Here is a 24,975-nt window from a genome sequence, read left to right as displayed (position 1 = left end):
TTCTTCTGCTGAACTCGAAGAGAATGGTAAACAAACAAACCGCATGTCCCAAATTAGCCTCTGCAGCGGCTGCCATGGCGGACTTTCGCCGATTGCGCGACTCTAATTAAAACCCTGCATCACGCTTTCAATTCTTTCAGTTTTTGCTGCGTAAACAACGTTTTCCAAAATAAATCAACTCAAGTTATGGGAAAAAAATGCCATATTTATTATTGAAGTCACAAGGTGTATTTTTTTTAACATGCCTCAAAACAGCAGTTTGGAATTTGGGACATACTCTCCCTGAGAGACAATGAGCAGGTTGGGGGGCGGGGTTTTAGGGGTTAAGGCGTAGCAGAGGGGTGTATATTGTAGCATCATGGTAGATTTAGTGCTGCAAGGGATTCTGGCTATTTTTCTGTTGTGTTTGTGTCGTGTTACGGTGCGGATGTTCTGCCGAAATGTGTTTGTCATTCTTGTTTGGTGTGGGTTCACAGTGTGGCGCATATTTGTAAAAGTGTTCATGTTTTTTTGTTTTTTTTATACGGCCACCCTCAGTGTGACCTGTATGGCTATTGACCAAGTATGCATGGCATTTACTTGCGTGTGTGGAAAGCCGTAGATATTATGTAACTTCTCCCTACACAACGTCGCTTTAAAAAGTCACACATTTTACATTTTGAAATTGATACTGACAATTTTGAAACCGATGCCGATAATTTCCAATATTACATTTTAAAGCATTTATCGGCTAGGGTTAGCGTTAGGGTTAACCCTTAACCTTAACGTTAGGGTTAACCCTAAACCTAACATCTCTATTTATCATCATTAATAAGTGTACCAGAGACAGATAGTTTTTAATACCATGACTAGTACTCGGAGAGAATGGTAAACAAACAAACCGCATGTCCCAAATTACCCTCTGCAGTGGCTGCCATGGTGGACTTTCGCCTATTGCGCGACTCTGAGCGCAGACGCCTTTTAATTAAAACCCTGCATCACGCTTTCAATTATTTCTGTTTTTGCTGCGTAAACAACGTTTTCCGAAATAAATCAACTCAAGTTATGGGGAAAAAAAATGCCATGTTTATTATTGAAGTCACAAAGTGTATTATTTGGAATTTGGGACATGCTCTCTCTGAGAGACAATGAGCAGGTTGAGGTGGGCGGGGCTGGGGGGCGGGGTTTTAGGGGTTAAGGTGTAGCAGGGGGGTGTATATTGTAGCATCCCGGAAGATTTAGTGCTGCAAGGGATTCTGGCTATTTGTTCTGTTGTGTTGATGTCGTGTTACGGTGCGGATGTTCTGCCAAAATTTGTTTGTCATTCTTGTTTGGCGTGGGTTCACAGTGTGGCGCATATTTGTAAAAGTGTTAGTGAAGTGAATTATATTTATATAGCGCTTTTTTCTAGTGCCTCAAAGCGCTTTACATAGTGAAACCCAATATCTAAGTTACATTTAAACCAGTGTGGGTGGCACTGGGAGCAGGTGGGTAAAGTGTCTTGCCCAAGGACACAACTGCAGTGGCTGCCATGGCGGACGTTCGCCGATTGCGCGATTCTGAGCGCAGATGCCTTTTAATTGAAACCCTGCATCATGCTCTCAATTATTTCTGTTTTTGCCGCGTAAACAACGTTTTCCAAAATAAATCAACTCAAGTTGTAGGAAAAAAATGCCATATTTATTATTGAAGTCACAAAGTGTATTATTAGGAATTTGGGACATGCTCTCTCTGAGAGACAATGAGCAGGTTGAGGGGGGCGGGGTTTTAGGTGTTAGGGCGTAGCAGAGGGGTGTATATTGTAGCATCCCGGAAGATTTAGTGCTGCAAGGGATTCTGGCTATTTTTTTCTGTTGTATTTAGGTCGTGTTACGGTGCGGATGTTCTCCCGAAATGTGTTTGTCGTTCTTGTTTGGTGTGGGTTCACAGTGTGGCGCATATTTGTAAAAGTGTTCATGTTTTTTTGTTTTTTTTATACGGCCACCCTCAGTGTGACCTGTATGGCTATTGACCAAGTATGCATGGCATTTACTTGCGTGTGTGGAAAGCCGTAGATATTATGTAACTTCTCCCTACACAACGTCGCTTTAAAAAGTCACACATTTTACATTTTGAAATTGATACTGACAATTTTGAAACCGATGCCGATAATTTCCAATATTACATTTTAAAGCATTTATCGGCTAGGGTTAGCGTTAGGGTTAACCCTTAACCTTAACGTTAGGGTTAACCCTAAACCTAACATCTCTATTTATCATCATTAATAAGTGTACCAGAGACAGTTTTTAATACCATGACTAGTACTCGGAGAGAATGGTAAACAAACAAACCGCATGTCCCAAATTACCCTCTGCAGTGGCTGCCATGGCGGACTTTCGCCGATTGCGCGACTCTGAGCGCAGACGCCTTTTAATTAAAACCCTGCATCACGCTTTCAATTATTTCTGTTTTTGCTGCGTAAACAACGTTTTCCGAAATAAATCAACTCAAGTTATGGGGAAAAAAAATGCCATGTTTATTATTGAAGTCACAAAGTGTATTATTTGGAATTTGGGACATGCTCTCTCTGAGAGACAATGAGCAGGTTGAGGTGGGCGGGGCTGGGGGGCGGGGTTTTAGGGGTTAAGGTGTAGCAGAGGGGTATATATTGTAGCATCCCGGAAGATTTAGTGCTGCAAGGGATTCTGGCTATTTGTTCTGTTGTGTTGATGTCGTGTTACGGTGCGGATGTTCTGCCGAAATTTGTTTGTCATTCTTGTTTGGCGTGGGTTCACAGTGTGGCGCATATTTGTAAAAGTGTTAGTGAAGTGAATTATATTTATATAGCGCTTTTTTCTAGTGCCTCAAAGCGCTTTACATAGTGAAACCCAATATCTAAGTTACATTTAAACCAGTGTGGGTGGCACTGGGAGCAGGTGGGTAAAGTGTCTTGCCCAAGGACACAACTGCAGTGGCTGCCATGGCGGACGTTCGCCGATTGCGCGATTCTGAGCGCAGATGCCTTTTAATTGAAACCCTGCATCATGCTCTCAATTATTTCTGTTTTTGCCGCGTAAACAACGTTTTCCAAAATAAATCAACTCAAGTTGTAGGAAAAAAATGCCATATTTATTATTGAAGTCACAAAGTGTATTATTAGGAATTTGGGACATGCTCTCTCTGAGAGACAATGAGCAGGTTGAAGGGGGCGGGGTTTTAGGTGTTAAGGCGTAGCAGAGGGGTGTATATTGTAGCATCCCGGAAGATTTAGTGCTGCAAGGGATTCTGGCTATTTTTTTCTGTTGTGTTTAGGTCGTGTTACGGTGCGGATGTTCTCCCGAAATGTGTTTGTCGTTCTTGTTTGGTGTGGGTTCACAGTGTGGCGCATATTTGAAAAAGTGTTAGTGAAGTGAATTATATTTATATAGCGCTTTTCTCTAGTGACTCAAAGCGCTTTACATAGTGAAACCCAATATCTAAGTTACATTTAAACCAGTGTGGGTGGTACTGGGAGCAGGTGGGTAAAGTGTCTTGCCCAAGGACACAACGGCAGTGACTAGGATGGCGGAAGCGGGAATCGAACCTGCAACCCTCAAGTTGTTGGCACGGCCACTCTACCATCCGAGCTATACCGCCCCAGTTTTTAGGTTTTTTATACGGCCACCCTCAGTGTGACCTGTATGGCTGTTGACCAAGTATGCTTGGCATTCACTTGTGTGTGTGGAAAGCCGTAGATATTATGTAACTGGGCTTGTTGGCGCTCTGTACTTCTCCCTACACAACATCGCTTTAAAAAGTCATACATTTTACATTTTAAAATTGATACTGATCATTTTGAAACCGATGCCGATAATTTCCAATATTACATTTTAAAGCATTTATCGGCTAAGGTTAGGGATAGAATTGGGGTTAGCGTTAGGGTCAACTCTTAACCCTAACATTAGGGTTAACCCTAGCCCTAACCCTAGCATCTCTATTTAAGTGTAGCAGAGACAGATGGTTTTTAATACCATGACTAGAAGCATTTAAGTCTCACCTTAAAACTAATTTGTATACTCTAGCCTTTAAATAGACCTCCTTTTTAGACCAGTTGATCTGCCACTTATTTTCTTTTTCTCCTATGTCCCCCTTTCTCTTGTGGAGGTGGTCCGGTCCGATGACCATGGATAAAGAACTGGCTGTCCAGAGTCGAGACCCAGGATGGACCGCTCGTCGGGACCCAGGATGGACCGCTCGCCTGTGTATCGGTTGGGGACATCTCTACGCTGCTGATCCGACTCCGCTTGGGATGGTTTCCTGTGGACGGGACTCTCGCTGCTGTCTTGGATCCGCTTTGAACTGAACTCTCGCGGCTGTGTTGGAGCCACTATGGATTGAACTTTCACAGTATCATGTTAGACCCGCTCGACATCCATTGCTTTCGGTCCTCTAGAGGGGGGGTTGCCCACATTTGAGGTCCTCTCCAAGGTTTCTCATAGTCAGCAGTGTCACAGGCGTCCCACTGGATGTGAATTCTCCCTGCCCACTGGGTGTGAGTTTTCCTTGCCCTTTTGTGGGTTCTTCCGAGGATGTCGTAGTCGTAATGGCTTGTACAGTCCTTTGAGAGATTTGTGATTTAGGGCTGTATAAATAAACATTGATTGATTGCCATCTCCGGGTTGGGGAGGCGACCTTGCCCCAAGTTGAGGAGTTCAAGTACCTAGGAGTCTAGTTCACGAGTGAGGGAAGAGTGGATCGTGAGATCGACAGGCGGATCGGTGCGGCGTCTTCAGTAATGCGGACGTTGTACCAATCCGTTATGGTGGAGAAGGAGCTGAGCCGGAAGGCAAAGCTCTCAATTTACCGGTCGATCTACGTTCCCATCCTCAACTATGGTCATGACCGAAAGGATAAGATCACGGGTACAAGCGGCCCAAATGAGTTTCCAGGTCTCTCCCTTAGAGATAGGGTGAGAAGCTCTGCCATCCGGGAGGAACTCAAAGTAAAGCCGCTGCTCCTTCACATCAAGAGGAGCCAGATGAGGTGGTTCGGGCATCTGGTCAGGATGCCACCCGAACGCCTCCCTAGGGAGGTGTTTAGGTCACGTCCGACCGGTAGGAGGCCACGGGGAAGACCAAGGACACGCTGGGAAGACTATGTCTCCCGGCTGGCCTGGGAACGCCTCGGGATCCCCCGGGAAGAGTTAGACGAAGTGGCTGGGGAGAGGGAAGTCTGGGTTTCCCTGCTTAGGCTGTTGCCCCCGCGACCCGACCTCAGATAAGCGGAAGAAGATGGATGATTGATTGATTGACTGGTACTCGGAGAGAATGGTAAACAAACAAACCGCATGTCCCAAATTAGCCTCTGCAGCGGCTGCCATGGCGGACTTTCGCCGATTACGTAACTCTGAGCGCAGACGCCTTTTAATTAAAACCCTGCATCACGCTCTCAATTATTTTTGTTTTTGCCACGTAAACATTATTCCAGTTTTTTCCGTCCCTCCCCATTTTTCACCTGGCAGAACAGTTCACATCTAAATGAGCCGAACAGAGCAAAGTGACCCGCCTCGTTTTGTGGCACCTGCAGCCAGCGAAAATATGCGGAAGGAAAGGAAAAAAAAAAAAAAAAAGTGTTTAGTCTGCAGTGAATGTGCGCTCATGTGCAGCGCGGGACTATCTCCTCCTTTCCACAATCGCTAACAAACTCTCTCTGCCAGGCCTTACCTCAGGCGGCCCTCTGTAATTATTCCCCGACGCCGGGCGCCGGTGAGACGGGTGTCTGTTGCACACTGTGTGCCGAGCCAGGAAAAACAACAACTGCGGGGCCGTTATTTGTCAATCAAACCCGGGGCCAGAAACCAAATGCAGTCTGCTGTGACCCCAGTTGTTCTTAGCATCATTGAAAACTGTCAGGCCAAAGAACATTCGTATCGATTTCCGTATTTGCTGATTTTTTTATTTATATCATCCTTGTATTCCCCCTGCATCGCTTTACGGCATGGGTGTCAAACTCTGGCCCGCGGGCCATGTCATTTATTTTGGCCCTTGAGACAATATTAAATTGACTTTAAGGTTTTACTACTTACGTATAAAATACTACACGGTCTAGCTCCATCCTATCTTGCCGATTGTATTGTACCATATGTCCCGGCAAGAAATCTGCGTTCAAAAGACTCCGGCATATTAGTGATTCCTAGAGCCCAAAAAAAGTCTGCGGGCTATAGAGCGTTTTCCGTTCGGGCACCAATACTCTGGAATGCCCTCCCGGTAACAGTTCGAGATGCTACCTCAGTAGAAGCATTTAAGTCTCACCTTAAAACTCATCTGTATACTCTAGCCTTTAAACAGACCTTTTTAGACCAGTTGATCTGCCGCTTCTTTTCTTTTTTCTCCTATGTCAGACCCTCCCTTGTGGAGGGGGTCCGGTCCGATGACCATGGATGAAGTACTGGCTGTCCAGAGTCGAGACCCAGGATGAACCACTCTACGACATCTCTACGCTGCTGATCCGCCTCCACTTGAGATGGTTTCCTGTGGACGGGACTCTCGCTGCTGTCTTGGATCCGCTTGAACTGAACTCTCGCGGCTGTGTTGGAGCCACTATCTATTGAACTTTCACAGTATCATGTTAGACCCGCTCGACATCCATTGCTTTCGGTCCCCTAGAGGGGGGGGGTTGCCCTCTTCTGAGGTCCTCTCCAAGCTTTCTCATAGTCAGCATTGTCACTGGCGTCCCACTGGATGTGAATTCTCCCTGCCCACTGGGTGTGAGTTTTCCTTGCCCTTTTGTGGGTTCTTCCGAGGATGTTGTAGTCGTAATGATTTGTGCAGTCCTTTGAGACATTTGTGATTTGGGACTATAAAAATAAACATTGATTGATTGATTGACTGAACATTACAGCTGGCCCGCCGGTATTATACAGCGGCGGTCCATTCACCGCTAATTTTAATACTTGCCAACCCTCACGATTTTCCCAGGAGACTCCCGAATTTCAGTGCCCCTCCCCCGAAAATCTACCAGGGCAACCATTCTCTTGAATTTTTTTCCCGATTTCCACTCGGACAACAATATCGGCGGCGTGCCTTAAAGGTACCGCTTTTAGCGTCCTTTACAACCTGTCGTCATGTCCACTTTTCCGCCATACAATCAGCGTGCCGGCCCAGTCACGTAATATATGCGGATTCTACACACACAAGTGAATGCAAAGCATACTTGGTCAACAACCAAACAGGTCATACTGAGGGTGGCCGTATAAACAACTTTAACACTGTTACAAATATGCACCAAACTGTGAACCCACACCAAACAAGAATGAAAAACACATTTCGGGAGAACTGTGAGGACTGGTGGGCATGGTAATGCCGGGTTTGTCCCTCCGTGGATGCGTTGACATGAACACAACAAAGGTAAGCTCTTAAAATATTTATTTGACAAAAAGAGAGCTCTGAACAGAAATGCTGGAGCTAACAAAAAGGCAAACCAAAAACGCTAGTATGAAAACTAGGAAATACAAACAGAAAACTAAACTTGGCATGAAAGCACAAACGAGAAAACTAATCATCAGTATGAAAACTGGAATAATCAAGTGGTATAGCATGAGAGCTAGCGAGAATAAAAGTAGAAAAAGTAGCAGTCATCACTTGTTGCATGAGAGCAATTTATGAACCCAGGAAGAAATGAACAAAGAGGCTGTCTTAAATAGGAGGGTGATTTAGACAAAATAGGTGTGTGTGGACCGGGATTGGCAGGTGGACTGATGAGTTACCATGGTGACAGGCTAAACAGGAAATAAACAGTCACTTGACGGAGAGTGATACCAGAAAGGAAAAATAACTAATATGTGTAGATCCGAGCAGCGGATTGCAACAAGAACATCTGCACTGTAACACAACATCAACACGACAGAACAAATACCCAGAACCCCTTGCAGCATTAACTCTTTCGGGACGCTACAATATACGCCCCCGTTACCAACAAAACTGGATTTTGCATGTCACTATAAAGTTATATAAGCCTTGCTTGTACAATATTCAATGCAAAACTTGTTTGGGTCCTTATTAAAAAGGTTAAGTTGTTCAACTTTGGCTCGCGGCTTTGTTCAGTTTAGAATTATGGCCTACTCTGTATTTGAGTTCGACACCCCTGCTTTACGGCAACAAAAAAATGCACATTTTGGAAAGCAAAGTCATTCGCTACGATTTTGGCAAGGGAATACAAATATTTAATCGCGATTAGCGTATTTCCTTGAATTGCCGCCGGGTTTATAGTATTCGCCTGCCTAGAATTACTTCCGGGTCAAACTCGTTTTCGTAAAATAATTAGCACATACTTAGCATTACCGCCGGCTCAGGATTAACGGCGGGTCAAACTCGTTTCGAAAAAGATTATTTTTATTAGCGCATGTCTAGAATTTCCACCGGGTCAAACTCGTCACGTCACTAATGACACTTCACCTGTCATCATTTTCAAAATGGAGGAGGCTGATTTCATTCATTTTAAAGGGGAACATTATCACAATTTCAAAAGGGTTAAAAACAATAAAAATCAATTCCCAGTGGCTCGTTGTATTTTTTGAAATGTTTTTCAAAAATTTTACCGGTCCCGAAATATCCCTAAAAAAAGCTATAACGTGCTTGATTTTCGCTATTTGCGACCCGACTATCCATTTCCCTGTGACATCATACAGTGCTGCCAATGTAAACAAACAACGGCAGATACCACAGCAAGATATAGCGACATTAGCTTGGATTCAGACTCGGATTTCAGCGGCTTAAGCGATTCAACAGATTACGCATGTATTGCAACAGATGGTTGGAGTATGAAAGTATTGAAGAAGAAACTGAAGCTATTGAGCGAATAGCTATAGACGCTATTCATAGCCATAGCATGGCCGAATAGCTGCGTTAGCATCGCCGGTAAAATGTGCGGACCAAACGATCAGGACTTTTGCATCTTGTGACACTGGAGCAACTAAAATCCTTCGATTGGTAAGTGTTTGTTTCGCATTAAATGTGAGTGGAAGGAAACGTAATATGGTTGCAAATGCATCTGCAGGTTATCCATACATCTCTGTGCCATGTCTGCTTTAGCATCGCTGGTAAATAGCATGTTAGCATCGATTAGCTGCCAGTCACGCCGCGACCAAATATGTCTGATTAGCACATAAGTCAACAACATCAACAAAACTCACCTTTGTGATTTTGTTGACTTTATCGTTGCAAATGCATCTGCGGGTTATCCATGTCTGTCATCGCCGGTAAAATGTGCAGACACTCCGGCACATTCAACGCCACTTTTGCATCTTCGTTGCAACTTGAATCCCTCCCTGTTAGTGTTGTTACACCCTCCGACAACACACCCACGAGGCATGATGTCTCCAAGGTTCCAAAAAATAGTCGAAAAAACGGAAAATAACAGAGCTGAGACCCGGTGTTTGTAATGTGTTGAAAATGAAAATGGCGGCTGTATTACCTCGGTGACGTCATCGCCAAAAGAGTCATAAACAGAAAGGCGTTTAATTCGCCAAAATTCACCCATTTAGAGTTCGGAAATCGGTTAATAAAATATATGGTCTTTTTTTCTGCACCATGAAGGTATATATTGACGCTTACATAGGTCTGGTGATAATGTTCCCCTTTAAATCGCATAAAGGGAAGAAGATTAAGAGCTATTCAGTAGGATTTAAGGTCCAAGCTATTGAATAAGCTAAAAAGAACAGTAAACAGCTATGTTTTATTAATATACCGTAGCTGCGTGTGTCAAATATGAGTCAATAAACGACTACCGCCTCCTGGTGGTAGAGGGCGCTAGTGATCCTTCTTGCGAATACTCGGCTGCAGAAGAAGTGACAAGAGTGAACAGCGATCGTTTATTTTTTCCTCTTTCAATCCAAGCAGGAGGTAATAAAAGAAGATCTCCATCAAGACAGAGAGACTTTTAAAACTGAAGAAAGATAAAGAAGACTTCTATGAACAAGTTATCGATGCTTTTGATCAGAAGGAGCTGGCATGGACTTCATTTATAAGTAAAGGTAAGACCATAATAACGTTTTTTTTAATTAAATGTGCTTTTCGTGATGGTATCCTTACATCACACTCAAATTAAGAAGCGCAGGTCTAAATTTACTGCATGCCTTTGGTATCTTTTGGTGAGAAAAGGTTTTTTATAACCACGGGGAAGACATGTTGGGAAGACTATGTCTCCCGGCAGGCCTGGGAACGCCTCGGGATCCCCCGGGAGGAGCTGGACAAAGTGGCTGGGGAGAGGAAAGTCTGGGATTCTCTGCTTGGGCTGCTGCCCCCGCGACCCGACCTCGGATAAGCGGAAGAAGATGGATGGAAGTTGCCAGCCACGCCAAAGTTGTTCCAGGCACAAAGTTGCCCTCCCAAATGGCGCTGGTGCCGCGTCTTCACTTCCAGAACGCCCGGACTACCTTTTGTCATCATTTGCAGAGGTGGCAGATGTGTGGCTGATACAGGCGCAGCAGGGGATGGTATCACTTTGGCTGCAGGCAGTCTGTCGAAAGTTTTACTAAATGTGCTCCAGCAGCTGAGAACGTTCTCCTCGGCCGGTTTTAACGCAGACATCTGGAGGAGATCCCCAGGTTCCCGCACACTCTAAAGCGAAACCATCCAGGAAGGATATTTAGCGCACGCTCGTCTATTCATCTCTCCTCGTTATGTTTCATTCCCGTTAATATGGCGGGGAGAATCCGCCGCGCAAACACATGCAAATCATCGTAATCATTCCCTTTTCATCTTTACAACGAGCGCCGCACAATGAGCGTGTTTACTCGGTATTATCAAGCCCTAACACACATTATCACATCAGAGAGATAGCGAGCTAATTAGAGCGACCCACAAACACGATCAGGCCAGACTCATGACTGCAAAAATGACGAGACGTGCTTAACGATGTTCTGGATATTACGCAACAGAGCGAGTACTGCGGTGAAAACATGGCATTAATCATGTGTGTTTTGTACGTAAATAATACCTATTCTTGGTGAAAAAGGAATCAAATGGAGGTTTAACATTGCCCCAATTGATCAATCAATCAATCAATCAATCAATTTGTATTTATATAGCCCTAAATCACAAGTGTCTAAAGCTACAACAACATCCTCGGTTCAAACTCACAACTCAGTGGGATGTCAATGTGAATGACTATGAGAAACCTTGGAGAGGACCGCAGATGTGGGTTGAGTGGTTCTAACATAATAGTGTGGCAGTCCAGTTCATAGTGGATCTAATATACCATTGTGAGAGTCCAGTCCATAGTGGAGCTAACATATTAGTGGGAGTCCAGTCCATAGTGGAGCTAACATAATAGTGGGAGTCCAGTCCATAGTGGATCTAGCATAATAGTGAGAGTCCACTCCATAGTGGAGCTAACATAATAGTGTGGGAGTCCAGTCCATAGTGGATCTAACATAATAGTGAGAGTCCAGTCCTTAGTGGATCTAACATAATAGTGGGAGTCCAGTCCATAGTGGATCTAACATAATAGTGGGAGTCCAGTACATAGTTGAGCTAACATAATAGTGAGAGTCCAGTCCATAGTGGATTTAGCATAATAGTGACAGTCCAGTCCATAGTGGGTCTAACATAATAGTGTGAGAGTCCAGTCCATAGTGGATCCAACGTAATATTGAGAGTCCAGTCCATAGTGGATCTAATATACTATTGTGAAAGTCCAGTCGATAGTGGATCTAACATAATAGTGAGAGTCCAGTCCATAGTGGCTCTAACATAATAGTGTGAGAGTCCAGTCCATAGTGGATCTAACATAATAGTGAGAGTCCAGTCCATAGTGAATCTAACGTAATACTGAGAGTCAAGTCCATAGTGGATCTAACATAATAGTGTGAGAGTCCAGTCCATAGTAGATCGAACATAATAGTGTGAGAGTCCAGTCCATAGTGGGTCTAACATAATAGTGAGAGTACAGTCCATAGTGGATCTAACATAATAGTGAGAATACAGTCCATAGTGGATTTAACATAATATTGAGAGTCCAGTCCATAGTGGATCTAACATAATAGTGGGAGTACAGTCCATAGTGGGTCTAACATAATATTGTGAAAGTCCAGTCAATAGTGGATCCAACATAATAGTGAGAGTCCAGTCCATTGTGGATCTAATAGTGATAGTCCAGTCCATAGTGGATCTAACATAACCGTGAGAGTTCAGTCCATAGTGGATCTAACATAATAGTGAGAGTCCAGTCCATAGTGGGTCTAACATAATAGTGTGAGAATCCAGTCCATAGTGGATCTAACATAATAGTGAGAGTCCAGTCCATAGTGGGTCTAACATAATAGTGAGAGTCCAGTCCATAGTGGATCCAACATAATAGTGAGAGTCCAGTCCATTGTGGATCTAATAGTGATAGTCCAGTCCATAGTGGATCTAACATAACCGTGAGAGTCCAGTCCATAGTGGATCTAACATAATAGTGTGAGAATCCAGTCCATAGTGGATCTAACATAATAGTGAGATTCCAGTCCATAGTGGGTCTAACATAATAGTGAGAGTCCAGTCCATAGTGAATCCAACATAATAGTGAAAGTCCAGTCCATAGTGGATCTAAAATAATAGTAGGAGTCCAGTCCATAGTGGATCTAACATAATAGTGAGAATCCAGTCCATAGTGGATCTAACATAATAGTGAGAGTCCAGTCCATTGTGGATCTAATAGTGATAGTCCAGTCCATAGTGGATCTAACATAATAGTGTGAGAATCCAGTCCATAGTGGATCTAACATAATAGTGAGAGTCCAGTACATAGTGGGTCCAACATAATAGTGAGAGTCCAGTCCATAGTGGATCTAACATAATAGTGTGAGTCCAGTCCATAGTGGATCTAACATAATAGTGGGAGTCCAGTCCATCGTGGATCTAATAGTGATAGTCCAGTCCATAGAGGATCCAACATAATCGTGAGAGTCCAGTCCATAGCGGATCTAACATAATAGTGCGAGTCCAGTACATAGTGGGTCCAACATAATAGTGAGAGTCCAGTCCATAGTGGATCTAACATAATAGTGAGAGTCCAGTCCATAGTGGATCTAACATAGTGTGAGTCCAGTCCATAGTGGATCTAACATAATAGTGAGCGTCCAGTCCATCGTGGATCTAATAGTGATAGTCCAGTCCATAGTGGATCTAACATAATAGTGAGAGTCCAGTCCATCATGGATCTAATAGTGATAGTCCAGTCCATAGTTGATCTGACATAATAGTGAGAGTCCAGTATATAGTGGGTCTAACATAATAGTGAAAGTCCAGTCCACAGTGGATCTAACATAATTGTGAGAGTCCAGTCCATAGTGGCTCTAACATAATAGTGTGAGAGTCCAGTCTATAGTGGATCTAACATAATAGTGTGAAAGTCCAGTCCAGAGTGGATCCAACATAATAATGAGAGTCCAGTCCATTGTGGATCTAATAGTGATAGTCCAGTCCATAGTGGATCTAACATAATCGTGGGAGTCCAGTCCATAGTGGATCCAACATAATAGTGTGAGTCAAGTCCATAGTGAATCTAACATAATAGTGAGAGTCCAGTCCATAGTGGATCTAACATAATAGTGAAAGTCCAGTCCATAGTGGATCTAACATAATAGTGAGAGTCCAGTCCAAATTGGATCTAATAGTGAAAGTCCAGTCCATAGTGAATCTAACATAGTAGTGAGAGTACAGTCCATAGTGGATCTAACATAATAGTGAGAGTCCAGTCCAAATTGGATCTAATAGTGAAAGTCCAGTCCATAGTGGAGCTAAAATAATAGTAGGAGTCCAGTCCATAGTGGATCTAACATAATAGTGAGAGTCCAGTCCATAGTGGATCTAACATAATAGTGTGAGAGTCCAGTCCATAGTAGATCGAACATAATAGTGTGAGAGTCCAGTCCATAGTAGATCGAACATAATAGTGAGAGTACAGTCCATAGTGGATCTACCATAATAGTGAGAGTCCAGTCCATAGTGGATCTAACATAATAGTGAAAGTCCAGTCCATAGTGGATCTAACATAAAATAGTGAGAGTCCAGTCCATAGTGGGTCTAACATAATAGTGAGAGTCCAGTCCATAGTGGATCCAACATAATAGTGATAGTCCAGTCCATAGTGGATCTAACATAACCGTGAGAGTCCAGTCCATAGTGGATCTAACATAATAGTGTGAGAATCCAGTCCATAGTGGATCTAACATAATAGTGAGAGTCCAGTCCATAGTGGGTCTAACATAATAGTGAGAGTCCAGTCCATAGTGGATCCAACATAATAGTGAAAGTCCAGTCCATAGTGGATCTAAAATAATAGTAGGAGTCCAGTCCATAGTGGATCTAACATAATAGTGAGAATCCAGTCCATAGTGGATCTAACATAATAGTGAGAGTCCAGTCCATAGTGGATCTAACATAATAGTGTGAGAATCCAGTCCATAGTGGATCTAACATAATAGTGTGAGTCCAGTACATAGTGGGTCCAACATAATAGTGAGAGTCCAGTCCATAGTGGATCTAACATAATAGTGAGAGTCCAGTCCATAGTGGCTCTAACAAAAGAGTGAGAGTCCAGTCTATAGTGGATCTAACCTAATAGTGTGAGAGTCCAGTCCATAGTGTATCCAACATAATAGTGAGAGAGTCCAGCCCATAGTGGATCCAACATAATAGTGAGTCCAGTCCATAGTGGATCCAACATAATAGTGAGAGTCCAGTCCATAGTGGATCCAACATAATAGTGTGAGAGTCCAGTCCATAGTGGATCTAACATAATAGTGAGAGTGCAGTCCATAGTGGATCTAACATAATAGTGAGTGTCCAGTCCATCGTGGATCTAATAGTGAGAGTCCAGTCCATCATGGATCTAATAGTGATAGTCCAGTCCATAGTTGATCTGACATAATAGTGAGAGTCCAGTACATAGTGGGTCTAACATAATAGTGAGAGTCCAGTCCATAGTGGATCCAACATAATAGTGAGAGTCCAGTCCATAGTGGATCTAACATAATAGTGAAAGTCCAGTCCATAGTGAATCTAACATAATAGTGAGAGTACAGTCCATAGTGGATCTAACATAATAGTGAAAGTCCAGTCCATAGTGAATCTAACATAATAGTGAGAGTACAGTCCATAGTGGATCTAACATAATAGTGAGAGTCCAGTCCATAGTGGATCTAACATAATAGTGAAAGTCCAGTCCATAGTGAATCTAACATAATAGTGAGAGTACAGTCCATAGTGGATCTAACATAATAGTGAAAGTCCAGTCCAGAGTGAATCTAACATAATAGTGAGAGTACAGTCCATAGTGTAGCTAAAATAATAGTAGGAGTCCAGTCCATAGTGGATCTAACATAATAGTGAAAGTCCAGTCCATAGTGGATCTAACATAATAGTGTGAGAGTCCAGTCCATAGTGGCTCTAACAAAAGAGTGAGAGTCCAGTCTATAGTGGATCTAACCTATTAGTGTGAGAGTCCAGTCCATAGTGTATCTAACATAATAGTGAGAGTCCAGTCCATAGTGGATCCAACATAATAGTGAGAGAGTCCAGCCCATAGTGGATCCAACATAGTGGGAGTCCAGTCCATAGTGGATCCAACATAATAGTGTGGGAGTCCAGTCCATAGTGGATCCAACATAATAGTGTGAGAGTCCAGTCCATAGTGGATCTAACATAATAGTGGGAGAGTCCAGTCCATAGTGGATCTAACATAATAGTGGGAGTCCAGTCCATAGTGGATCCAACATAATAGTGAGAGTCCAGTCCATAGTGGATCCAACATAATAGTGTGAGAGTCCAGTCCATAGTGGATCTAACATAATAGTGAGAGTGCAGTCCATAGTGGATCTAACATAATAGTGGGAGAGTCCAGTCCATAGTGGATCTAACATAATAGTGAGAGTCCAGTCCATAGTGGATCTAACATAATAGTGAGAGTGCAGTCCATAGTGGATCTAACACAATAGTGTGAGAGTCCAGTCCATAGTGGATCTAACATAATAGTGAGAGTCCAGTCCATAGTGGATCCAACATAATAGTGAGAGTCCAGTCCATAGTGGATCCAACATAATAGTGGGAGAGTCCAGTCCATAGTGGATCTAACATAATAGTGAGAGTGCAGTCCATAGTGGATCTAACACAATAGTGTGAGAGTCCAGTCCATAGTGGATCTAACATAATAGTGAGAGTCCAGTCCATAGTGGATCCAACATAATAGTGAGAGTCCAGTCCATAGTGGATCCAACATAATAGTGTGAGAGTCCAGTCCATAGTGGATCCAACATAATAGTGTGAGAGTCCAGTCCATAGTGGATCTAACATAATAGTGTGAGTGTCAAGTTATGTTTCTTTTTTTTTGTTCTCCCCTAACTTGAAAAGGGTTTTGATATTTTGACCAGGGGTTTCACTGGGACTTCACTCCTTGTTTCAATCCAATGATGAGACAAATCTTTGTTTCTCCTTTTATTTTGGACTTGATTGTCTCTTTTTTTTAATTGAATAACTGAAAGGTGAAAAACCTTTGAAAAAGGTGGACGAATACAAAAGCAATTAGGGACAAATATAAACAAATTACAACAAAACCATGTTTAAAGTAAACATGTTTCCAAAAGTACATATAGTGACCCTTCACAGTTTGGATTTGACATTTAAACATTTAACAACCCACCACTTGGCAATTAAAATAAATCCAACGCATCAAATCCAAACATCAAAATAATATAAAGTCATCTCACCTTCAGCCACCCTGGTCTCTGTACACACTTGTCACTTCTGTATTTGGTCATTTGTCCTTGAGCAGAGTTTGTTGGCCTGAAGTTTGAGTTGGAACTGCAGACTTAAAAGGAGTAGATTTGATTGCTTCAGGTGAGAGCCTTCCTGATTAGTGATGGTCTTCAGCTGTTGGGATTTTGTGTCTGTAATTCTATTTGTGTCCTCTGGGGGAAATGGGAGCCAAACTCATATTTGGACATAAGGCCTTCTGTGTGGGTGAAGGCTTTGGCCTTGGGTAGTTTGCCAAAACAGTGAGAGTCCAGTCCATAGTGTATCTAACATAATAGTGAGAGTACAGTCCATAGTGGATCTAACATAATAGTGAGAGTACAGTCCATAGTGGATCTAACATAATAGTGACAGTCCAGTCCATAGTGGGTCTAACATAATAGTGTGAGTCCAGTCCATAATGGGTCTAACATAATAGTGTGAGTCCAGTCCATAGTGGATCTAACATAATAGTGAGAGTCCAGTCCATAGTGGATCTAACATAATAGTGACAGTCCAGTCCATAGTGGGTCTAACATAATAGTGTGAGTCCAGTCCATAGTGGGTCTAACATAATAGTGTGAGTCCAGTCCATAGTGGATCTAACATAATAGTGAGAGTCCAGTCCATAGTGGATCTAACATAATAGTGAGAGTACAGTCCATTGTGGGTCCAACATAATAGTGACAGTCCAGTCCATAGTGGGTCTAACATAATAGTGTGAGTCCAGTCCATAGTGGGTCCAACATAATAGTGTGAGTCCAGTCCATAGTGGATCTAACATAATAGTGAGAGTCCAGTCCATAGTGGATCTAACATAATAGTGAGAGTCCAGTCCATAGTGGATCTAACATAATAGTGAGAGTCCAGTCCATAGTGGATCTAACATAATAGTGAGAGTCCAGTCCATAGTGGATCTAACATAATAGTGAGAGTCCAGTCCATAGTGGGTCTAACATAATAGTGTGAGAGTCCAGTCCATAGTGGGTCTAACATAATAGTGAGAGTCCAGTCCATAGTGGATCTAACATAATAGTGAAAGTCCAGTCTACAGTGGATCCAACATAATAGTGAGGGTCCGGTCCCTAGTGGATCCAACATAATAGTGGGAGTCCAGTCCATAGTGGAGCTAACATAATAGTGAGAGTCCAGTCCATAGTGGATCTAACATAATAGTGAGAGTCCAGTCCATAGTGGGTCTAACATAATAGTGAGAGTCCAGTCCATAGTGGATCCAACATAAGAGTGAGAGTCCAGTCCATAGTGGGTCTAACATAATAGTGTGAGAGTCCAGTCCATAGAAGATCTAACATAATAGTGAGAGTCCAGTCCATAGTGGGTTTAACATAATAGTGAGAGTACAGTCCATGGTAGATCTAACATACTAGTGAGAGTCCAGTCCATAGTGGATCTCGACATAATAGTGAGAGTCCAGTCCATAGTGGGTCTAACATAATAGTGTAAGAGTCCAGTCCATAGAGGATCTAACATAATAGTGAGAGTCCAGTCCATAGTGGGTCTAACATAATAGTGTGAGAGTCTAGTCCATAGTGGGTTTAACATAATAGTGTGAGTCCAGTCCATAGTGGGTCTAACATAATAGTGTGAGAGTCCAGTCCATAGTGGATCTAACATAATAGTGAGAGTACAGTCCATAGTGGATCTAACATAATAGTGATAGTCCAGTCCATAGTGGATCTAACATAATAGTGAGAGTCCAGTCCATAGTGGATGTAACATAATGGTAAGAGTCCAGTCCATAGTCGGTCTAACATAATAGTGAGAGTACAGTCCATAGTGGATCTAACATAATAGTGAGAGTCCAGTCCATAGTGGGTCTAACATAATAGTGTGAGAGTCTAGTCCATAGTGGGTTTAACATAATAGTGTGAGTCCAGTCCATAGTGGGTCTAACATAATAGTGTGAGAGTCCAGTCCATAGTGGATCTAACATAATAGTGAGAGTACAGTCCATAGTGGGTCTAACATAATAGTGTGAGAGTCCAGTCCATAGTGGATCTAACATAATAGTGTGAGAGTCCAGTCCATAGTGGGTCTAACATAATAGTGAGAGTCCAGTCGATAGTGGGTTTAACATAATAATGAGAGTCCTGTCCACAGTGGATCCAACATAATAATGAGATTCCAGTCTACAGTGGATCCAGCATAATAGTGAGAGTCCAGTCCATAGTGGGTCTAACATAATAGTGTTCCTATCAGCGCTTTTATTTTGGTTATTTCCTGTTTTTCTCACTGAGCGCTGGTTCCCCTCAGCTGTTGTTGACTGGCACCTGGCCACACCTGGTGTCAATCAGCCAAATGCTATTTGAATCTGTTTTTTCCTTCAATCCGATGCCGGATTATTGTCGTTTCTACCTGTTGTGTCGTGTCTTGTCGTGTCAATGCAGCGTTGCAGTAAGCTATATTTGGTAGCTGTGTGTAGCTTACTGTCTTTTGTTTCCTGCTTCCAAGTTTGTTTGTTCATAGCCAAGTTTGTTATCTGCCTCGTGCGCGCTTTTTGTTAGTAGCCTTTTGTTTGGTTTTATTTTCGTGTTAAAGATTAAATCATGTTTACTCACTCAATGCCTGCCTCCTTTTCTGCATCTTGGGTTTCGTCACCAACTAACTTTGACATTATTGTTAGAGTGCTAACTTGCTAAGGTTAGCACAAATGAAATCCTTTGAGAGAAACAACTAGGTCTGTTGACATCACATGGACAAAGAAAAGACCTTCTGGAGGAAAGTTCTGTGGTCAGATGAAACAAAAGTTATGTGACTCTAAAGTGTATGGCTGGGTAATTATAGAAAACAAGAGTAAAAATAGCTAAAATAGTTAGCACTTTACGTTTAACATGCTAACATTAGCATGCTAGCAGTTAACAAGTATCACATACCAAGCTATATGACTGTAAGGTAAACAGGAGCAAAGTTAGCTCAAAAAGCGAGCACTTTAATTTTAGCATGCTAACATGCTAATGCAAACAAGCATACAGATAGCATATTTCAAATAGTATGGTGCATGACTGTAAGGTGTAGAGCTGTGGAATTACAAAAAACAGTGTAAAGTTAGAAAGACAAAGTTAGCACTTTATTGTTAGCATGCTTACATACTAACGTTAGCACAAATGAAATCCTTTGAGAGAAACAAGTTTTGTGGTCAGATGAAACAAAAGTTAATGACTCTAAAGTTTATGGCTGGGTAATCATAGTAAACAAGAGTAAAACAGCTAAAATAGTTAGCACTTTAAGTTTAGCATGCTAACATAAGCACGCTAGCAGTTAACAAGTTTCATATACCAATTTATATGACTGTAAGGTAAACGGCAGCAAAATTAGCTCAGAATGTGAGCAGTATAATTTTAGCATGCTAACATGCTAACGTAAACAAGCATACAGTTAGCATGTTTCAAATGCTAAGGTGTATGACCGTACGGTGTACGGCTGCGGAATTAGAGAAAAAAGTGTAAAGTTAGAAAGACAAAGTTAGCACTTTATTGTTAGCTTGCTAACATGCTAACGTTAGCACAAATGAAATCCTTTGAGAGAAACAAGTCATGTGGTCAGATGAAACAAAAGTTTCTATGACTCTAAAGTTTATGGCTGGGTAACCATAGAAAACGAGTAAAAATAGCTAAAATAGTTAGCACTTTAAGTTTAGCATGCTAACATAAGCATGCTAGCAGTTAACAAGTTTCACATACCAATTTATATGACTTTAAGGTAAACGGCAGCAAAGTTAGCTCAAAAAGCGAGCACTATAATTCTAGCATGCTAACAATGCTAACGTAAACAAGCATACAGTTAGCATGTTTCAAATATTAAGGTGTATGACTGTACGGTGTACGGCTGCGGAATTAGAGAAAAAAGTGTAAAGTTAGAAAGACAAATTTAGCACTTTATTGTTAGCATGCTAACATGCTAACGTTAGCACAAATGAAATCCTTTGAGAGAAACAAGTCATGTGGTCAGATGAAACAAAAGTTTCTATGACTCTAAAGTTTATGGCTGGGTAACCATAGAAAACGAGAAAAAATAGCTAAAATAGATAGCACTTTAAGTTTAGCATGCTAACATGAGCATGCTAGCAGTTAACAAGTTTCATATACCAATTTATATGACTGTAAGTTAAACGGCAGCAAAGTTAGCTCAAAAATCAAGCACTTTAATGTTAGCATGCTAACAATGCTAACGTAAACAAGCATACAGTTAGCATGTTTCAAATACTAAGGTGTATGTCTGTACAGTGTAGGGCTGTGTAATTAGATAAAACAATGTAAAGTTAGAAAGACAAAGTTTGCACTTTATTGTTAGCTTGCTAACATGCTAACAATAGCACAAATGAAATCCTTTTAGAGAAACAAGTTATGTGGTCTGATGAAACAAACGTTTTATGACTCTAAAGTTTATGGCTGGGTAGTCATAGAAAACAAGAGTAAAAATAGCTAAATTAGTTAGCACTTTAAGGTTAGCATGCTAACATAAGCATGCTAGCAGTTAACAAGTTTCACATACCAATTTATACGACTGTAAGGTAAATGGCAGCAAAGTTAGCTCAAAAAGCGAGCACTATAATTTTAGCATGCTAACATGCTAACATAAACAAGCTTACAGTTAGCATGTTTCAAATAATAAGGTGTATGTCTGTACGGTGTACGGCTGCGGAATTGGAGAAAAAAGTGTAAAGTTAGAAAGACAAAGTTAGCACTTTATTGTTAGGATGCTAACATGCTAACGTTAGCACAAATGAAATCCTTTGAGAGAAACAAGTTATGTGGTCAGATGAAACACAAGTTTTATGACTCTAAAGTTTATGGCTGGGTAATCATAGAAAACAAGAGTAAATATAGCTAAAATACTTAGCACTTTAAGTTTAGCATGCTAACATTAGCATGCTAGCAGTTAACAAGTTTCACACACCAATTCATATGACTGTAAGGTAAACGGCAGCAAAGCTAGCTCAAAAAGCGAGCACTATAATTTTTGCATGCTAACATGCTAACGTAAACAAGCTTAGAGTTAGCATGTTTCAAATACTAAGGTGTACGACTGTACGGTGTAGGGCTGTGGAATTAGAGAAAACAGTGTGAAGTTAGAAAGACAAAGTTAGCACTTTATTGTTAGCATGCTAACATGCTAACGTTAGCACAAATGAAATCCTTTCAGAGAAAAAAGTTATGTGGTCAGATGAAACAAAAGTTTTATGACTCTAAAGTTTATGGCTGGGTAATCATAGAAAACAAGAGTAAAAATAGCTAAAATAGTTAGCACTTTAAGTTTAGAATGCTAATATAAACATGCTAGCAGTTAACAAGTTTCACATACAAATGTATTTGACTGTAAGGTAAACGGCAGCAAAGTTAGCTCAAAAAGCGAGCACTATAATTTTAGCATGCTAACAATGCTAACGTAAACAAGCATACAGTTAGCATGTTTCAAATACTAAGGTGTATGACTGTACGGTGTACGGCTGCGGAATTACAGAAAAAAGTGTAAAGTTAGAAAGACAAATTTAGCACTTTTTTGTTAGTATGCTAACATGCTAACGTTAGCACAAATGAAATCCTTTGAGAGAAACAAGTTATGTGGTCAGATGAAACAAAAGTTTTATGACTCTAAAGTTTATGGCTGGGTAATATAGAAAACAAGAGTAAAAATAGCTAAAATACTTAGCACTTTAAGTTTAGCATGCTAACATAAGCATGCTAGCAGTTAACAAGTTTCACATACCAATTTATATGACTGTCAAGTAAACGGCAGCAAAGTTAGCTCAAAAAGCGAGCACTATAATTTTAGCATGCTAACATGCTAACGTAAACAAGCTTACAGTTAGCATGTTTCAAATACTAAGGTGTATGACTGTACGGTGTAGGGCTGTGGAATTAGAGAAAACAGTGTGAAGTTAGAAAGACAAAGTTAGCACTTTATTGTTAGCATGCTGACATGCTAACGTTAGCACAAATGAAATCCTTTCAGAGAAACAAGTTATGTGGTCAGATGAAACAAAAGTTTTATAACTCTAAAGTTTATGCCTGGGTAATCGTAGAAAACAAGAGTAAAAATAGCTAAAATACTTAGCACTTTAAGTTTAGCATGCTAACATAAGGATGCTAGCAGTTAACAAGTTTCACATACCAATTTATATGACTGTAAGGTAAACGGCAGCAAAATTAGCTCAGAATGTGAGCAGTATAATTTTAGCATGTTAACATGCTAACGTAAACAAGCATACAGTTAGCATGTTTCAAATGCTAAGGTGTATGACCGTACGGTGTACGGCTGCGGAATTAGAGAAAAAAGTGTAAAGTTAGAAAGACAAAGTTAGCACTTTATTGTTAGCATGCTAACATGCTAACGTTAGCACGAATGAAATCCTTTGAGAGAAACAACTAGGTCAGTTGACATCACATAGGACAAAGATAAGACTTTTTTTTAAATCTTATTTCAAAGTCTTTTGAATTTCTTTTAAAATTTTGGTTCTGGAAAATCTAGACGAAAAAATAATTTGTCTTTGTCAGACATATACTGTAGCTTGGTCCAATTTGTTATATATTCTAACTAAATGCAGATTGGATTTTAACCTATTTTAAACATGTCATCAAAAATATATATTTATTGTGATCAGTGTTTCCACAAAGATAAATATCATTAATTATGAATAATAACATAGGTAAAATGAGCAAATTGGCTATTTCTGGCAATTTATTTAAGTGTGTATCAAACTGGTAGCCCTTCGCATTAATCAGTACCCAAGAAGTAGCTCTTGGTTTTAAAAAGTTTGGTGACCCCTGACCTAGGAAAACAGTAGTAAAGGGGTTAACCACCTATTGCCCCAAGCCTCCAGTGCATTTTAACATCATGCCCGGGAACACAACACCTACCGTAAAGCATGGTGGTGATTGTATTATGTTCTGGGCCTGTTTTGCTGCCAATGGAACTGCTGCTTTACAGAAAGTAAATGTGACAATGGAAGAGGAGGATTACTAGTACCATTGCAACATTTTATCTGACATATTTATTAAATGACAGCACTGATACAGTAGCCACGGAGGCCGATACAGTCAGAAGTGATACCATATCCGTTTTGTCGCTTGCTTTCACGACCTTAGCAAAATCCTTCACCCGTGTCTTTGCTGTGCGACACCCATCCCGTTTACCCAGGATTTATCAACCGTAGCGCGGTGGCTGCGAACAATTTGATGGATCGGGTTTGAAGAAGCCTTGAATCGAACTTTGCACAGCTCCGACTTTCAAAAGGCAGAGTTGGGAAAGTTGGATGAGGAAGTTGTTGTTGATCTCGGTCTGGTGTAAACACGGAGACGTTTAATGGCTGCACCGCGGCTCCTGTTTGCTACTCTGATGTCCGCGCGTGCGTTGTGTAAACAAACTTGGCTTTCACGTTTGCGGCAAACGGACGTTTTGTCCCTGCAGGCTGAATGTTTGCAAGGGAATCAGCCCTTGGAGGAATGTTGCTCAAACATTCATTTACACAAGTTTCATGAAGCTTATCAACAATTTTCAAATATTAAACGTAGTTCCTCTTTTCAAACGGTGCTTCTCTATTTAATGTCATCAAGTCCCTGGAGGACAGAAAGCACACTGGGCTACATTTTTTATGCAGTATTATTTTCACATATTTTCACAAATTGTTTAATCCTGCCACCTCTGTGACTGTAGCTCGGTAAACGTGTGTTCCTGTGCACTTACTACTTCTACTTAGTAGTGGTAGTAAGTACACTTGTGTTCCTGTGCATTTACTACTTCTACTTAGTAGTGGTAGTAAGTACACGTGTGTTCCTGTGCACTTATTACTTCTACGTAGTAGGGGTAGTATGTACACATGTGCCCCGTGCACTTACTAGTTCTACTTAGTAGTGGTAGTAAGTACATGTGTGTTCCTGTGCACTTATTACTTCTACTTAGTAGGGGTAGTAAGTACACGTGTGTTCCTGTGCATTTACTACTTCTACTTAGTTGTGGTATTAAGTACACTTGTGTTCCTGTGCATTTACTACTTCTACTTAGTAGTGGTAGTAAGTACATGTGTGTCCCTGTGCACTTATTACTTCTAAGTAGTAGGGGTAGTATGTACACATGTGCCCCTGCGCACTTACTAGTTCTACTTAGTAGTGGTAGTAAGTACACTTGTGTTCCTGTGCATTTACTACCTCTACTTAGTAAGGGTAGTAAGTACACATGTGTCCCTATGCACTCATTACTTCTACGTAGTAGGGGCAGTAAGTACACATGTGCCCCTGTGCACTTACTA

The 24,975-nt window shown here is 41.3% G+C and overlaps 1 long non-coding RNA gene across 2 annotated transcripts in view; it reads right to left on the bottom strand.

The window, feature by feature from the left end:
- Nucleotides 1-16,755, bottom strand: part of LOC133543084 (uncharacterized) — a 172,488-nt gene extending 155,733 nt beyond the window's left edge. For both annotated transcript variants that reach the window (XR_009804297.1, XR_009804298.1), the window contains exon 1: nt 16,685-16,755. This is a non-coding gene — a long non-coding RNA (uncharacterized LOC133543084). The remainder of the gene's footprint in view (nt 1-16,684) is intronic.
- Between the last annotated feature and the right edge of the window lie 8,220 nt (nt 16,756-24,975).

This window comes from Nerophis ophidion, linkage group LG25 (genome assembly GCF_033978795.1).
Source record: "Nerophis ophidion isolate RoL-2023_Sa linkage group LG25, RoL_Noph_v1.0, whole genome shotgun sequence".
Lineage (NCBI taxonomy): Eukaryota > Metazoa > Chordata > Actinopteri > Syngnathiformes > Syngnathidae > Nerophis > Nerophis ophidion.
Note: the sequence above shows the minus strand (reverse complement) of the source record. Positions and strands in the feature narration are given on the sequence as shown.